General features: G+C 47.4%; 1 protein-coding gene and 1 long non-coding RNA gene across 2 annotated transcripts in view; one reads left to right on the top strand and one right to left on the bottom strand.

Annotated features, from left to right (window-relative positions):
• Positions 1-4083, top strand: part of SLC7A14 (solute carrier family 7 member 14) — a 52180-nt gene that overhangs the window by 14757 nt on the left and 33340 nt on the right. The gene's annotated exons all lie outside the window — the stretch shown is intronic.
• LOC109287978 overlaps positions 1992-4083 on the bottom strand; it is a 19308-nt gene continuing 17216 nt past the window's right edge. Inside the window, exon 3 of the long non-coding RNA XR_002095033.1 lies at positions 1992-2139. This is a non-coding gene — a long non-coding RNA (uncharacterized LOC109287978). The remainder of the gene's footprint in view (positions 2140-4083) is intronic.

Genomic DNA, 4083 nt, shown 5'->3' with positions numbered 1-4083 from the left:
TTCATAGAGTCATAGATTCATAGATTAAGAGTCGGAAGGGACCTAGTAGATCTTCTACCCCACATCCCCCCACAAATCTCACACACTGCTTCCCCTGCTGCCAGATGGGATGGGACCTGTAGCAACTGCCATGCTGCAATCCTGTCCCGTGCCCTCACCAGTGTTGGGACGTGTGGCCCGAGCCGGGGGCAGGGAGGTGAGGAGGGAGGGTCCTGGTCCCAGAAACCACTTGGGGGGTGTGATGTGCTGGGGGGAGAGGTGGAGGTGGCAGCAGGGGTGGGTGTGTGTGTGAGAGAGAGAGAGAGAGAGAGAGAAAGAGAGAGAGAGAGAGATGAAGTTGTGGATGGGGGAGTGGTCTGGGTAGGAGAGGACTCCAGAGCCAGGCTTAGAGCCCCCCTGTGCATGGGGCAGCCTGTGCATGGGGCAGTTTAGAGCCCCCCTGTGCATGGGGCAGCCTGTGCATGAGGTGGCTGGCCTGGAAGGGAAGGGATTTGCCCAGCCCAGTCCCTGAGCCCCAGTCAAGGGCTTCCCAGAAATGGCCTGGGGATCGCTGGGACCTGGGCACAGGCACAGGGAGCAGAACAGTAGGGGCTGGCACTGCTCAGCTAGTAGGGGAAGACAGGGGCTGTGGGTCAGGAGTGAGGGACACTGGTGAGGCTGTGGTTTGGGAGTGAGGGGAAAAGGTAAGTGCAGGGCACTGGCATATCATTGCTACTCAGCACCCCACATCCTGGTGAGCAAAGGAGACAGGGGAAGCTCTGATTTTTCTATGAGAAAAAAACCAAAAGCAAACACCAAAGCGTACAGATATTTAGAATTAGTTTTATTATGATGATAGAGGCACTGGCAGGCTTCCAAACTGCTTTAAAATTGTAAATATATCAAGAAAACATTGCCCAACTGATCTCTTTATATATAGTGGCATTTCATTTTAATTGCGGAAGAACACAGATTTTGGGTATTTTAATGAAAGAATTTGGGTTTTTTAATCAGGGAATGTGCAAATTTAAAACAGGGAACACCAGGATCCCTGCTAGTGAGACAAGTGGTGGGACTCGGGCAAAGGAGCCTGCCCAAGGGACCAGGGACCCAGCTGGAGGGCAGATGAGGTGGCTGATGTCCTGGCCATTAGGGCCCAGGAGGACACACTTCAACAGTTCAGAGTGGACCACCACAATGAGCACATCTTCTGGGCAATAGCTGCCCAGATGGCAGGGTGGGTTACCAGAAGACATGACAGCAGTGCCACTCAAATGTCAACTGTTCAGCCACAGCCCATTGGCAGCTGTGCAGGTGCAGGTGGCTCTGCTACGGTGTCCATACCACAGACCAAGCGGTGGTGCGGTCCCCATCTGGGCCTGGCAGGCTCACACCCATGGGTCTGCAGATCCAAGGGGGTGGATGCTGTTGCAGGTGGCAGCAGGTCACAACCAGACAGCAGCCACCACAGCCAAACTACTGCAGTAGGTAGAGGGTGCAGGGCCACTCTAGGTTAGGGCTACCTCAGCAGTCCAGCTGACACAAGGAGCTAGTGTCCCCAGATGCCAACTGGTTGGATATGCACCTGATAAACAACTATCTACTTTTTACTCCTTGCAGCATTTAGTATAACGGGTTGTTAGACTTATGGGGCAGACTGAATACAGCAAGGAGTAATGTCACGTAGACTGTTTTAAATAGAGTCATCCCAACAGAAACCACATCAAGAGGGTGTAAAATAATTTCTGATTCTCTCCTAAAACAGCCAACGGGGGGTCACAGCTGTTCAGCAGGAACCCACTTCTCTGAAGTCTTCAGGTCTTCAGTGCTCAACACCTAGAAAGATCAGGCTTCTAGACCAGAACATCCTGAGCAAGGAGCATGTCTTCCACTTGTTCTGTCCAGGACTAATGCAGTCCTCCCTTAGCAGATAACAATAAAACTGTCAGGGATACAGGTTGTAGCTGTATTGGTCTACAGGCAACAGGAATCAGAACTCGTAACAGAGGTGATATCTTTTATTAGACCAATTAGATAGTTGCAAAAAAAAAATTTAATTGCAAGCTTTCTGGCACACCCACCCTTCCTCAGTCATAGGAGAATGCAAATATTGTAAAACTTCTCCTAAGTGGAAATGAAAATTCATATTTCACAGGAGAGCTGAAGGTGTTGTAAGGTCTCCTGCTTGGAATAGTTTGTTTTGTCCAAATGTTCAGATAAAAGTTAGAACAGTCTGTTTACCTTGATGTTGTCTGGTGTCAAGCAAGATGTTGAATTATGTTTCCTTCTGGTTATGGTATTTCATATTGCACAGGAGGATGGTGTGATGGATGCTCTCCTGGGTAGGAAATTCTCTTGTGTAGAGGCACTTTGCTCTGTGAACATGCAGATTGAGCTGCAACAATAGGCAGGAGCCAAGGTGTCAGCTTTCAGGTTCCAAGGTAGTGAACTTTCTTCCTTCTTGCAAAATTATGAAGTTTTCATTTCACAAATGGCTAAAATTTGATCTCTTCTATGTTTCAGGGATACATGTTACAGTTATACTGGTTATAGTTGTATAGTTGTATTCCTTTTGCCTGTGTTCCTGTTTCAGAAACACAGAATCAGAACTCATGGCAGAGGTGATATCTTTTATTAGACCAAGTAGATATTTGCAAAAATATATATTTTTTGTAAGCTTTCAGGCACACTTCCCTTCCTCCTGTGCAATATAAAATTCCAGTATGGATTCCAATAAAACTGTCATTTGCTCATTCAGCATGACTCAGTCTCTGTCACTACCCTTTTGCATCCGTTATCTCTCGCTCACTCCAATACAGTAATTAGTCCTCTTGACATCCAGCAAGAAATGTTTGACTGACTGATCCCTGTTGTAGTCAAAGCTGCCTAAGCCATCTGTGCTTAAAAAGCCTCAGGCTATTATTACTCCAACAGCAGCAGACAAGACAAGGTCTTGGCAAGTAACTGACTTTCCGTATCCTCTTTCAATTCCTCACAGACGCTGGGGGTTGATTCTTTGTCAGACCTGTAGCCTAGATACTCTTGTTCTTAATACAGCAACAGACAGCATCATAGATTACTACCCAGATTGCACTGGAATATCATATCCTACAGATTTTGCTTCTTGGCCTTTTAATAGGTGAGGCAGATGGTTAACATTGGATTTCTCTCCTTTAAAAAAAAAAAAAAAAACCCTTAAAAACTAATATTGTCTGGAATGGGGGTCAGCAATGTTTTTGGGCAGAGTGCCAAAAACACCCACAACCTCAACATGTAAGATGTTGGTGTGCCAGGGGTGAATGGCAGGGGAACTGCAAGGGGCCTGATCCTTCTTGTGGCAGTGCAGCCCTGGCCCCTTCCCTCCCATCCACCCCGAGGCACGCATGCCAAGCAAAATGCCTTTGCATGCTGCACTCTGGCACACGTGCCAGGGGTTGCCTACCCCTGGTCTGAAACAACAGGAGGCATGCAATATTTCAGAAGCCAGCCAAAGACTAGCCCTCCTCACTGAGTCTCTTTATAAGCAGCATTTATGGGACCACTTCTAAGTCCCAGAGCTTGCTGTGTTTAGATTTGCCTGCATGACAACACAAGGGTGCACATCACCTAGTCAGGCTCCACTTTGCCCACACTACCCCTTACATTTTTGTGAATTTTAGAGCATGAATGTATTCACCTGCATAACCAAGAACAAATTTCTACTGTGAGAAGGACCAGCTGGCATTCCTTGGCCTGTGTTATGAAAGCGCTCAGGCTAGAAAGCCTCTCCTAGCTTAAAAGTGGCTGAAAGGGTGTGCACAAAATTTCACCAAGAGGCCAGACAGAAAAGTTTTTCTATTCTATTGCTCAGATGCAATAGAAACCTGAACACATGTGCTGCTCATTAGTAGTGATCCTATCTTCCTGTTCTTTCCTGAGCATCAAGGGAGTAGAGAAAGAGCTGTCCTACATGTCCTGACTTACAGGCATCGTAATGATGCACATAGTCCCCATACAATCTGGGGAAAGCTCCTGACACCTTCCCTTACACAGAAGACCTACAGAAGCACCAGGTGAAATCCAACCGGTAGTTATCCACCTTCCTCCATTGTCCAGCAGCCTGCA

This window comes from Gavialis gangeticus, unplaced genomic scaffold (genome assembly GCF_001723915.1).
Source record: "Gavialis gangeticus isolate Ggan-Ray unplaced genomic scaffold, GavGan_comp1, whole genome shotgun sequence".
Lineage (NCBI taxonomy): Eukaryota > Metazoa > Chordata > Crocodylia > Gavialidae > Gavialis > Gavialis gangeticus.
Note: the sequence above shows the minus strand (reverse complement) of the source record. Positions and strands in the feature narration are given on the sequence as shown.